Source organism: Pocillopora verrucosa, chromosome 11 (assembly GCF_036669915.1).
Source record: "Pocillopora verrucosa isolate sample1 chromosome 11, ASM3666991v2, whole genome shotgun sequence".
Classification (NCBI taxonomy): domain Eukaryota; kingdom Metazoa; phylum Cnidaria; class Anthozoa; order Scleractinia; family Pocilloporidae; genus Pocillopora; species Pocillopora verrucosa.
This window is the reverse complement of record NC_089322.1, coordinates 16144409-16158512: the sequence shown is the minus strand read 5'-3', so window position 1 is coordinate 16158512 and position 14104 is coordinate 16144409. Positions and strand designations below refer to the sequence as shown.

Below are 14104 nucleotides of genomic sequence, written 5' to 3'. Positions count from 1 at the left end.
GTCTAGTTTCTTTCATAAACTTGTAATTGGCAAATGGGACTACCCCTTTGTGGTCGTCCGATTTTGTTAATCACTCGTATGATTACAGACCAAATTGGACTCCACTCAGTCCTATAACTATAATTAATTAAAAACACAAACAATCACATTTCTGAAGTGACGAATCAACAATTCTTTGAACTCTCCTTGAAAAATTAGAAGGCAAGTTGCTGATTCTAGCCATTTTCTCTCAAATTCTCCTGCGACACGTGACATGTCACAATTTTCCGCAAACATATAAAACAAGAAAACTTACAGATATTTGCAAAAGGTTCCTTGCAAAGAATTGATTGTTACTTTCAAAAAAGAGCGTTCATTTCAGAATGTAAACTTCTTTCTCTTTGAAGTCTGTGACCAAAATCCGATCATCGAGCATTGTGGTAATACTCTAGGGCCATCCAAATTGAATATTAGTACTTGTCTTTCCAGTGAAAGTTCCTTCCAATGTAAACTGTTGAATGCGATTATTTTCCCCATCAAATAAGAAAACGTTGTTATGTTTGTCAACACATAAGCCATACGGCTCATTCATCTGTCCATCACCATTTCCTTTTTCTCCAAACTTGTACAAAAACCGTCCTCTCTCATCAAACACTTTCACACAGTCATTATTGCAATCAGTTACAATGAACTTTTCCTCATAACAAACGCAGCTGAGTGGATGATCTAGCCTTTCTGGGCCACTGTTTCCAAACTTAAACACAGGTTCACCATCCATTGTAAACACCTGAATTCTGCTGTTAACATACTCCACTACAACGATAAAGCATCCATCACTTGTAATACAAACACTTGTAGGATCCTCAAACTCTCCATCTCCACTTCCCTTTTTTCCAAAGCTTTTCACAAAGTTCCCTGTCTATACATTCAATTGCTGTATTCGGTTATTACCTCCATCTACCACTAGTATCTCATCATTGTTTAGGAATATGACGTCCACTGGATTTTTAAATTGTCCATCCTTGTCCCCTTGACCACCAATCTTTCGCACAAACTTTCCTGTCTCATCAAATACCAGGATACAGTGACCATCCAAATCTGCCACAGCAATAACACCTTTACTGTTCACTGCAATGCCGACTGGACCTTGGAGCATTTCTCCATGTAAGTCCAACTTGCCTACAACATTTAACTCTCGTGCTTTGACCTGAATAGAAAATTGACTCTTGGTAAGTTTCTCTCCATTTATCTCTACTTCTATTTTATAAGGACCTGGTACTTTCGCTACAAATTTTCCTTGGAAATTTCCATCTTCTTTTTCAGTCCAGTCCGAATGGCCCAACTCCAACCCTTGATCTTGATAAGGCTCGTACCTGATTGGTCAAGAGGGCGGCATAAGCTTTCGAAACCAATAACAGACTAAAGTCAAGCTAAACCAATGCCTACGACTATATCCATGACTATTTTCGAAACTCAACTGAAAATTTCTTTTATAGTTTACAATTTTACCATACAAAGACTAGTCTTAAAATAATTCTGAACATGTCTAAAGATTAGGTCTCTAGATTCTGGTGCTGTATTGCGCTACTCGTTAGGTCTGATCTGTAGAGTTATTTTCTGTTGGTTATCCAGGCATTCTCACAGTTTATTATCAGTCATCGTCAGCCTTTGTTCCAAAATTGAAACCGTCCGTAAGAAAAAGTGGCTCACTGAATATGACAATCTCTCCCCTACAATGAAAAATGTTTTTAAAAAATCAAATATCATTTCGTACAAGCTAAAGCTAATACATCTCCACGTTGCACAAAAGTTTGCCTCTTAATTGTAGAAGAAAAAAAATCATACGAGACTGTCCATGACCTTTTTCCCCGAAGGCGGTTATGGACTTGACAGCCAATTGCTGTTGGAGAAATGAGCTCAATCTTGCTATCAGGTGGTCCTTTTTCAAGGGGGAGGGTAGAGAGAGAACGATTGTAGTGCTTTCCCACCACCCACCCCCCCCCCTTAAAAAATTCCTGATTCAAGATAAAAGAGACCATGCTTCTCAAAGGCTGGTAAAAGGAACTAACAAAAATTGAATACAGTATGGAAGCCACGCCCCCCGTTTCAAAGTCTCTTGTCTTGTTTAAGGATGTTTTAAAATGGATATTGATTCGTAATTGATATGTGTCAGCTTTTCATCGGGCCACACCCTTTCGCTCCTTTTCCCCTGACATGGTCCCCCTTCAACCTCTGGTATTCTCCCCAATGCATGGCAGCGTGATGGGGTTATTAACAGAAGTGCATCCCCACCCCACACCCACTTTCAACTGATGCAATTTGGTTTCTACAAATAATTTCCTGTTCCGATATGTTTTCACGACCAACCTGTGTTAGCACATCCAGCTGTCCCATAATGTGCTCCAGTGTCATGCTCAGTTGTGGAGGAATATCTCGTCTTTCCAGGGGTGTGGTGAGGGGAGGCTGTGTAGCTGGAATGCCTCCCAAACCATCAGCCTCCCCAGTCCTCCCTGTTACTTCATCTAATTTGCTCCGTCTCTGAACAATGAAAATTTGCAACAAAACATCTTGGTTAACTTTGCACTTAAACCGAACCAAGTCAGGCGGAAGGGGTTGTCGTGAACATCACATCTTAGCTTTCAACTAATGCAATCTGGCAAAGTCAAAATAAAATCCTAAATAGGCTACTTCATCCAAGAAGAGATTTTAGTGCAAAAAAACAAGAAAATTTATCTAGTGCTCAGGCAGCCATTCTTGTTGCACAGTAACACACTTTTGCCAATCAAACGAGTAAATTTATTCACAATGGATTCAGTAAGATATTTGTTTCAACAATGGCCAACACTATACAAACCTAATGGGTGAGCACTGTAGAACAGTTCATGAATACAGTGGAAAATAGCCTACAATATTAGTAATTTATTCAATTAATTTATAATGTATGAACAGCGTAGGTGTCATGCTTGTAATTGGACAATTGAATAGAACAGTTGACACATCATGCCTGTGTAAGTGGACAGCGCACATCATATGCACTCGCTGTCGTCGCGCATTTCGGCGAGTTAACTGTTTTTTTTTTTTTATGTTTTACGTATCACGTGCGGGGCAAAATTACTGAATGCTGATTGGCTGAGGAAAAGGGAATCTTTTCTTAGTCACTTGCTGCTGATTGAACCTCTTTGCTGTTAGCGGCAACTAGGTATTGATTGGCTTAACTGAGTGAAGCCGTTGTTAACTATATTTTGAGAATAAAATGTTCATCGAGTCTATTGATCAGTGTTTTGACATTTGTAGCGGTATTGAAAGGGCTTCATTCCACGGAAATCGTGCGTGAATGCAATTCCCTCAAAAATTTAGCACTTAATGTGATAAAAAAGTAATCATAAGTGCCCTCGAGCCTATGTGATTACAGATACTAAACGTATAACTGATGTCTGCTTGCTTTCTAACTCGTGATTGACAAATCGGATTCCCGCTTTGCAGTTGTCCGATTTTGTCACTCTCCAGAATGATTAGAGACCGAATTGTGTCGAAAACGTGAAAAAGCTGTACCATGCTTCCTTATTAACTCACGAGTTATTCACTTGATTTGAAGATTTTACTAAAATGCTTCGGTTAACTCCCACTCACAACTCTCGACTTATTCGAAGGAAACACACACTCAACGTCCCGTTGTAAACACGTAGAACAGTGCCATATATGGGGCGATAAAACTCGTGCCGCATACATATTGGTTATGTGTAGATAAACGAAATCACTCATAAATGTCAATCAAATAGGAATAATTAACGTATCGTACAGTTTCCAACAATTGGACTCCACTCAATCCTTTCGCTATAATCAACTTACAACACAAAAAATTACATTAATGAAGTGACGCATCGACAATCTCTAAGAAAAATAAGAAGGTAATTTGCCAATTCTAGCCATTTTCTTTCGAATTCTCTTGCGACACATGACAGGTCACAATTTTCCGTAAATTAATAATTGAAAGTAATAAAAACCTAAAGATATTCGCAAAAGGTTTGCTTACGAAGAATTGATTGTTCCTTTCAAAAATTGGGTACTCATTTCAGAACGTAAACTTCTTTCTCTTTGAAGTCTGTGACTAAAATCCGACCATCTAGCATTGGGGTAACACTCCAGGGCAATCCAAATTGAATATTAGTACTTGTCTTTCCAATGAAAGTTCCTTCCAATGTAAACTGTTCAACGCGATTATTTCCCTTCTCACATAAGAAAATGTTGTTATCTTTGTCAACACATAAGCCATAAGGGGAATAAATCTGTCCATCACCGTTTCCTTTTTCTCCAAACTTGTACAAAAACTGCCCTTTCCCATCAAACACTTTCACACAGTTATTTCTGAGATCAGTTACAAAGAACTTTTCCTTGCAATAAACGCAGCTGATTGGATGATCCAGTTTTTCTGGGCCGCTGTCTCCAAACTTAAACACAGGTTCACTATCCATCGTAAACACCTGAATTCTGCTGTTAACATACTCTGTTACAACGATAAAACATCCATCACTTGTAGTACAAACACTTACGGGATTCGTAAACTCTCCATCTCCACTTCCCTTTTTTCCAAAGCTTTTTACAAAGTTCCCTGTCTGTACATTCAACTGCTGTATTCGGTGATTCAATTGATCCGCCACCAGAATCTCGTCATCGTTTATGAACGTGAGATCGTCTGGTTTGTTTAATTGTCCATCCTTGTCTCCATAGGAACCAAGTTTTCGCACAAACTTTCCTGTCTCATCAAATACCAGGACACTGTGACCTCTATGATCAGCCACAGCAATAACACCTTTGCTATTCACTGCAATGCCGGCTGGAGCTTGGAGCGTTTCTCCCTGAAAGTCTAACTTGCCTACAACATTTAACTCTCGTGCTTTAACCAGAATAGAAAATGGACTCTTGGCAAGTTTCTGTCCATTTATCTTTACTTCTATTTTATAAGTACCTGGTACTTTCACTACAAATTTTCCTTGGAAATTTCCATCCTCTTTTTCACTCGTCGCCAAACTCCTCACCTGATCGGCAGGGTCTATGTGTATTTCAACACGATCTGTGTGCTGAGTGTTTCTGATTTCTCCTTCGCTTGTTTTGGGACAAATTAGTAGCTCTGCCTCTATACCAGTTTGAAAATTCTGATCCAGTCCTTCCATGACCGATCCTTGCACATCAGTTTCGCTGAATTTCGTAAATCCCAGACTCAAACTCTCTGGTTCACATGTCGTCACAAATTCTACATACGAGCTAACCGGAAGTGCTGGCATTGTGGTCTTGATGAGGTCTTCGATTCGTTCTTCTACATTTTTTTTGTTTTGCATTATGTCTGAACTTGAGCTTCTCTCAACCAGGTTGTTACTGAACTCAAATGCTTGGTCAAGTTGCTTTTCAAAAGACACAACCGATGCTTTTCCAGAATGTAATTTCTCAATCCTTGACACGCGAGTCTTCTCGAGGACAGTAATGGCTTCACGCTCCAGTTGGCGAAGCTTTCCCATCATCTGTTCGGTTGCTTGAGAGACTTGGCGTTTAGCTGTGGTAATATTTGTTTCCAACTCATGTTCCGTGTTCTCAAATTCACGAATAACATCTCGGCAGACCTCTTTCTTCTCTTTTACGAGCTCAGCTCGGGCAATGATGTTTGCTTTTTCATCGTCCGCTGCCTTTTCAAGCGGAACAACATCGTGGCTCTTGTGATCAGTGGCGATGCAAATCTGACAAACGCAGCTTTGACAGCCCACACAAAAAAAACTTTGTCACTTCTTTCTCATGATACTTAACGGAGCAAAATGACTGCCGTTTCAACAACGCCTCGTAGTCTGTGGCTTGAAACTGTCGCACTGGTGTGACTTTGTGTCCTTGAAACAAAGTTTCTCGAAATACTTCGTGTGCTTTCACACAGTCTGGGCACATAAACTTCTCGCAATCAAAGCAGTAGTTGATCTCAGCGCTCTTCTTCTGGCATGTACTACAGCTGATTTCATTTCCCTCGCCGCTGCGTCGAACGGCGAGAAGACTCAACAAACTGTTGTGGAGAAAACTGCTCGGCAGATTATCAAAACGCTTTCCTTCAGGGATGCCAATTTGTGCCTGACACTCGGGGCATCGATAAAACCCTTGTTTTTGGCTCGTTAGTGCATGTCTCTCCAGGCATTCACAGCAGAACGTATGAAGACAAGCAATGGTCTTCGGTTTGGTGTAAGTATCCAAACAAATCGAGCATGTTACATGCTCCTTGAGGTTTTTTAGAAGCGACTCCATCACGAATTGCTGAGTAAAACACAGCCCTATTTTGTTTGAGATTCCGAGAAACTGAACTTGGATTAGCATTCTATTTAAAGCAGCGAAGCAGATCTCTGTAGGATCGCGTGATTGACAGTTTTTAATTACAATTTTATTCACCCATTGTTTACTTTCTCTCTCACTGCGTAGTAAAATCGATTTCATAGCGTGACCGAATGTGTCGTTCTAGCCACTGTATCACGAAATACACTACGCTGGGAACGTTTGTTCATGTACCATCAACCTCATTTTATCAAAGCTACATTTACCGTAGTTTAGTGAATTTGGGATTCCGAGAAACTTTTTTGATTCCACACGAAAATTATCAGAGAGGTTTTGTGGAAGCGTCTCCATCACGAATTGCAGAGAGAAACACACCCTGTTTTGTTTGAGATTTCAAGAAACTGAATTCTATTTAAAGCAGCGAGTTAGATCTCTTAAGAATTATGTGAGCTTCTCGCAGAGATTGACAGTTTTGCATTTCAATTTTATTCACCAACTGTCTACTTTCTCTATCACTGCGTAATTATATCGATTTCAGAGCGCGACCGAATGTGTCGCTCTAGCCATTGTATCACGAAAAGAACACGCTGCGAACGTTTAAAATTATACCATCCACCTCATTTTATCATGGCTATATTTATCGCCGTTTAGTGAGTTGAGATTCCAAGAAACTTGTTTGGCACAGTTTTTTATTAAAAAGCAGCGAATCGGATCTCTTTGGTAGGAATCTCGTGCTCTACCGAGCGGTATTTGCTAGCTTCAGTTTTTTATTTCGATGTTTCTCAACTTTTTGAAAGGGAGCGCGAGAGAGTAACACTAAGCAGATGTGCAGTCACGATTAGAAATTCCGTGACATTGACGGAAAGGTCACTAAAATCTGCTTTCTTATGAGAAGGGAGACTAGCTCTCTAAAGGTTATAACTTATTTTGATTCGTTTGCGTGTCGCATTTGGTGCGGATCATGGATTAGGATCAACGTCAGAGAAACAACGAACCTACCCCTCCCTTCACCCCAAAACAGTCAACCTATAATAAGTCCGGGTTAATGTTGAGTTAGGGGAGGGGTAGGTACACAGATACTCGGAAAGCCAACCACTTTTTGCAGAAATAGTGTTAACTAAATGTAGGTGAAAGTTAAAAAAAAAACGCTCTGCTGCAGTTCTTCTCTGCCACACTATTTTCATTTTATTCTTGTGACCATGCAACTTTCAAACATCAGTCTTCCGGTTCAACACATGCGAACAGAACGGGGGAAGGGAGGGGGGATGATGAGCGAAAAAAAAAGAGACTCAGTTGAAAGTAGATGGAGGAGTCACCTTCTTAGCTAAGTTCTTCTCTTTTCAAGCGCTCGGTGACAGCTTAACAGAGGGTGAAGCTGATGTGGTCTCGCCTTCGGTCCAAGGCTGTTTGAATACAGTGTATGCATCAAATATGAGATTTTGACCCCTAATGCTGTTGTTAATCGGCATTTAAAAGTTTGAAAAAGATAACACGTAACAATCTAGATAAGCCCTTTCTACATAGAAGGCAGGTTTGTTACAATAAGCCGGTAACAGGCATAGAAGCATGACAATGGTGGAAATAAAACTTTTTAGTGCGGCCTTCTTTGTATCACAGTCCAGTTACTCTAAATGTCAGTGGTATCTTCCCTGAGGACAAGGGCCAGTCTCTGCCGAGGTTTTGCCATTCGACACTACGTTAAACATCGGCGCACGTGTGTTTTCATCGCTTGTTATTCTCGCCTTTATTTTTCGGATGAGGATCGTTCAACTAGACTCACATCGAAGAAATAGATCATTACGAAATCATTACGGATATTGTAGCACCTTTCAAGGTTACGGAAAAGGACACTTGCTTGTTTGAAAGGATTTCTCATTCAGTATTGTATTCAAACAGTGTGCTGAGCGTATTTGTTCGGATCGAATAAAACGTGGAATTGACACTGAATTGACGGCTGTTACACAAAATCTTTTTGACAACCCTGAGAAGCCATTACTTGGCCGTGGATCTATAGTTACTGACTACGTATTTAAACCAAAAACAATTTTAAAACATATAAGAATATTGAATACAGAGAACACCAGAAAATAAAATCAGCTCACAAAAAAGCTATTTCAACCTTCGACTAAATGTAAACCAAGTTCTCATTCCAAACATACAGCAAAGGTAGGTATAAATAGTTTATTAATCTACTTGTAGTTCTGGTATTGCCTTAGTAACTTTATATGATATGTACATGCACACAGATATACAACACTGTATTCTCAAAAAGCGAATTTCAATCGAGTGTCCAAATCCAAATTGATCACAACTGGATCACCAAATCCAAATTGATCACAACTGCCAATCGTCGAGCACTTTTCAATTGAGCATCGAAAACCAAATCCAGTTGTGATGACAACTGCCAATCAGAAAAAAGGTTACCATGATTATTAGCCAATGAGAACACAGAGTAGAAACAGGCAACCTCCTTAAAGCGCGGGAAAACGCGAGTGACCAAGTCGTGTTTGGTTTTAGTTTTACATTTGATTGGTTGAGATTGTGACACGAGTTTTCTGGACCAATCACACAACGAAGTGAAGCAAAACCAAAGCAATCCAGCATCACTTTTGATACTCAGTTGGAAACTGCTCTAATAAAGGAAATATAATAAAATGCCAAAGATAACTCAAAGAAAAAAACTGGCAAAGAGCCTGACGCGTTGGAAATATACGAATGGCCCTACTCCACACTCGATCTTGATGAGGCTCGTACCTGATTGGTCAAGAGGGCAGCATAGGCTCTCTAAACCAATAGCAGACTAAAGTCAAGCTAAACCAATGCCCATGACTATATCCATGACTACTTTCGACACTCAATTGAAAATTTCTTTCATAGTTTACAATATTACCATACAAAGACTAGTCTTAAAAGAATTCTGAACATGTCTAGTGATTAAGTCTCTTTATACTGACGCCGCATCGCGCTACTCATTAGGTCTGATCTGTAGAGTTATTTTCTGTTGATTACCCAGGCATTTTCGTAATTTATTCTCAGTCATCGTCAGCATTTGTTCCAAAATTGAAACTGTCTGCAACAAAAGGCGGCGCAATGAATATTAGAGTATCTCCCTTACTCTAAAAAATATTTTTCGCTTCAGCATAAGCTAATACATCTCCGTGTTGAATCAAATCTTTGCCTCGTCTCTGTACAATAAAAACCCATATTAGACTGTTCGTGACCTTTTTCCCGACGAGGGCCACGGACTTGGTCACCAGTCGCTGTTTCAGAAATGAGCTCCATCTTGCGATCAGGTATTCCTTTTCCCAGGGGGAGGGGGAAGAGAGAAAGAGCAACTGTGGTGCTTCCATACCATCCCCCTTCCTCCCTCTCCCCCCCCCCCCAAACAAAGAAGAAGACCGCCTAATTCAGGCTAAATGAATCTATGCTTCTCAAAGACTGGTAAAAGGAACTAGCAAAAATTGAGTACGCGAAAGCTGTGTCCCCCGTTTCTAAGTCTTGTGTCTTGTTAAAGGAAGGGTGTTTTAAAATGGATATTGATCGATAGGTGATATGTGTAAGCTTTTCATTGGGCCACACCTTTTGCTCCTTTCCCCCTAGCACGGGTCCCTCTTCAACCCCTGGTATTCTCCCCTATGAATGGCAGCGTGATGGGGTCACTAACAGGAGTGCATCCCCGTCCCCACCCCCCCCCCCAGGCTCTTGGTTTCCAAAACAATTCCCTGTTCACAAATTTTTCCACAACTAACCTGTGTGAGCACATCCAGCTGGTCAACAATGTGTTCCAGAGTTATGCTCAACTGTGGAGGAATATCTCTCCTTTCCAGGGGTGTGGTGAGGGCCCTGGCAGAGGCTGTGTAGCTGGAATGCCTCCCAAACCATCAGCCTCCCCTGAATCCTCCCTGCTACTTCATCTAATTTGCTCTGTCTCTGAAGAGTGAGAATTTGCAAGACAACATCTTGGTTAACTTGGCTCTTAAACTGAACCAAGTATGGTGGAAGGGTTTCTCATGAACTTCACATCTTAGCTATCAACTGATGCAATCTGGCAAAGTCAAAAAAATAATCCTAAATAGCCTACTTCATCCAAAGATGAGATTTTAATGCAAAAAAAAAGATTACTTACCATTACTCATGCAGCCATTCTTGTTGCACAGTAACACACTTTTGCAAATCAAACAAGTAAATTTATTCACAATGCATTCAGTAAGATATCACTTCAACAATGGTCAACACTATCTGAACCTAAAGGAGAACTGTACTCAGTTCATGAGTACAGTGAAAAGTATCCTATAATATCAGTAATTCATTCAATCAATTTATATTTCATACTATTAAAAGGAACTTGTTCATGAAAACTCCTGCATGCATGGAATACCTAAATAGCAATTGCAACTTGATGCAATCAAAACACTCCTCAGTCTATAGACGGTTTCTAAATACATATCAAATGCAATTCCTGCAAAAGCAAATAAGGTGGGTAGATGCTATACTTTTATCTCCTTAAACGGAAACTAATAAAAGCGGTGCATTCAGGGAAATTGAAGTTTGGGAAAGTAAAAATCACTGAAAAATCTTACTAAGGTGACAATCGTTATTTATCAATGGGGTTGGATATAGAGGGGGGGGGGGGAAATCAGCTGTTGCCAACAGAGTTTCAAGCAGCTCACAAAAGGAGGCACACCAACAACTGACAGTCTTAAATGCAACCATTGCAGTAGAATGTGCTGCTCACATGCAGTGCATCAATGCCCTTAAAGCAGTTAACTGTTTCTCAGTCAACATCACCTGCAATGGACTGCCAATGATGATTAAAGTGGACTATAGTAAATTGACTGCTAATGAGAAGAGGGATAAAAAAAATATCGCTCTCATCTTGATCACTCTCATTTTCTTGCCCCTCAGCCAGTTTGTTTGTTTTCACTGTCAGTTCTTATCACCTGCTGGTGTTATTTTCTTTTCATCTGGTTGGTCTATGAGATTTTTTAGGTTTTGGTTTTACACCCCCCCCCCCTTCCCAGATGGGATGTCAGTCCATTGCAGGTTACCCCCCAGCATTTCATCAGGTTTCCTTGACAGCAGTATCCATATATAATCTTGGGTGGAGAGAACCCTGTGAAAGTAAAGTGTCTCACCCAAGAACACAACACAGCAACATGTCCAAGTCTTGAACTCAGAGCTCTAGACATTTACCTCTCACTCCCTAACATTAGCATACATATTCTCCCTACTGCTCTCTAAACATTTCCTTAGGTGCTGACAAGGAGAATTTGATTAACAATCAAGAGGGTTTTTTTAGTTTGTGATCATTTCCTATTTTCTCATGACCTTAATGTTTGATTCAGGGGTGATATTGAAAGGAGAAATTAGATGCTAATCACTCTTAAGAGAACAGGTTAAGCTGCCATCTCATTTTCTTATTTAATCTTATAATTTCCTATTTGATGAATTCACAGCTTGTCCAGACTTACCTTGGGAGCAGCCTCTTCGGGTGCAGTCCTTGGAGGGGGTCATGAGTATGGGGTGTGGGTACAGATGGGGATGCTGCTCTTTTTCTGTGGGAGTCAGTAGCACTAAAAAGAATCACAAAAAGCTATTTAACACACAACCAGTCACATGTAGGAGGCTTAAGCAGCTAAAAAATTAAAAACAAACAAACAAGAACAATCTTGAAGACAAAAATATCTGACATGTTTCAGAGAATTGACAAAAAAAATATTACATGCAATTTTTTATAAACAAAAGTGAAATGACATGAAAAAGCAATACTGATTTTGCTTTTTTAATCTTTTGTACACAGCAGTTCACAAAGAATCTTACACATGCAAACATCACTTGTCAGAAAATATCACACAGGTGAATAGTGCTTTTCATGTGCCCTGATTCATTTGTTGAGAAGAGATCAGCAAGTACTATTCACTGCCAAGCAGGTGAAGAGACAAAATTAATTTCAACCATTTTTCGTCATATTGACAGAAATGAACTCATTTTTTTTGGTTTCTGTATGGTATATATCAAAACAATTATTCACCAAAGTGTTGTTAAATATTGGTGGATATTAACTGAGCCACAAAATGGCAAAGGTAAATATCCACCATTGTTCACCTCCACTGAGGTGAAATACAATTGTTAATTATTTGTTTTAATTATGTTAGAAAGAGAAGAAAAATGTTATAGGAATGATATGTTCAGTTCATTAAGAATTTGTTTATTAAAAGATCAAACACAAAACTTAACTGCAACAACAAAAGTGGGAGGTTTTTTTTTCCAAATCACTGCTCACCTGAATTTTCAGCTGCCTTTCTTCAAGTTCCTCTGGAGAAAGAACTTCTTCTGCTACTTTGTTTATTGTATTGTCTAGCACCTGGAAGGTCAAACAGAAAGCTTAGCAATTACTTATTATCATTACAATTAAATTCTTGTCTCTGATATGCAAAATACAGGGCATGTCACAGAAATTTAAAAAAAATTGTTTACATGTGAATAAGAATTGAGTCATTGAGTAAGTTTACAGAGCAGTTCACAGATGAGAGTACAAAAATATGCATGTTAAACTTGCAGAGAATGGATCTAGACCAGACACAGACTGGTCTTGACAGACAAGGAAATGCATCTCAAGTACAGTGTTTAAAATCCACCCCTATTCTACGATGCTACAATCTGACAAAACATGACCCTTAAATAACATGAGAATGTCTTATAGAATACAATTCACCTTAACTTTCACTAACTGCCCAAGCAAAATTGAAGAGGTGGAGAGAAAAAAAAAGCCTTAAATGACTTCTGATGAACTACAAGATTCTCCTTCCACATTGTTTTGTATTACCTCACAAAAGAGAAAGAAGAAGTTGGTGTTCCATAAAAAATAACCTTAAGGCTCTTTTCTAATCACCCCTCCAACTGATAACCCTTAGAACCCTAAGAGTAACAAGCATCTAATTTCTCCTTACAATATCACCCCTGAATCGCACATTAAGGTCTTGAGAATACAGGAAATAATCACTGACTAAAGAAGCCCTTGATTGTTCAACAATTTCTCCTTGTCAGCACTTTAGGAAATGTAGAGCAAACAGTATGGAGAATATGCATACTGATGTTAGGGTGTAAAGGATTCACTCACCTTCACTGGTACAGCAGACTTGAGTTAAGCCTTTGCTCTACAGATTGGACAGTCTTTTGAATGACTAAGTAGAAAACAAGAAAAATAACTTTTAATTAACACTTTTTGCTCCATTGACATGTCATTTTATTCTTAGCACTCTTTCAATTATATCAATCAATACAATCACATTAGTGAATCAAACTGAAATAAAATTCTCAAATGTGATTGGTTAGAAGCTCAATTTAAGAACCAATAGGATAGAGTCCACACATTATGCCTTTGCAATTGAAGATTACACATCAATTGTATGAAGGTTCTTTTCTTTGCAAAAACAAGTGAACTATTAAGTTTTTATAAAATAATGACTCTGTTTGACCTACGACTAATTTGTTGTTTCTGAATTAAATAATGTGCTGTTAAATAATTTCAAATGACCCAACAGATTTACCTTAAACCTTTACACCCTAACATCACTATGTATATTCTCCATACTGTTCTCTATACATTCCCAAAGGTGCTGACAAGGAGAATTTGTTTCACAATCAAGGACTTCTTAAGTTGCTGATTGTTTCCTTTATTGTCACAACTTTAATGTGTAATTTAAGGGTGATATGGTAAGGAGAAATTAGATGCTAATCACCCTTAGGGGTTAAAAGGTTACAGGTTAAGATGACTTTAGAACTAAGAAAATGCTCTGTGATATGTCTCACCAAAGCCAGTCCC

At 39.2% G+C, this 14104-nt stretch overlaps 1 long non-coding RNA gene and 2 pseudogenes across 1 annotated transcript; all 3 read right to left on the bottom strand.

Annotated features, from left to right (window-relative positions):
- Positions 1–352: 352 nt before the first annotated feature.
- LOC136284215 (E3 ubiquitin-protein ligase TRIM71-like) lies at positions 353–3534 on the bottom strand (annotated as a pseudogene).
- On the bottom strand, positions 2995–6273 carry LOC131785282 (E3 ubiquitin-protein ligase TRIM71-like; annotated as a pseudogene).
- Positions 6274–8142: 1869 nt separating this feature from the next.
- On the bottom strand, positions 8143–12638 carry LOC136284366 (uncharacterized). Its single transcript, XR_010719174.1, has 3 exons — positions 12563–12638; positions 10029–11852; positions 8143–9349 (listed from the first exon to the last, which is right to left on the bottom strand). It is a non-coding gene; the product is annotated as an uncharacterized lncRNA (long non-coding RNA).
- Positions 12639–14104: the final 1466 nt, after the last annotated feature.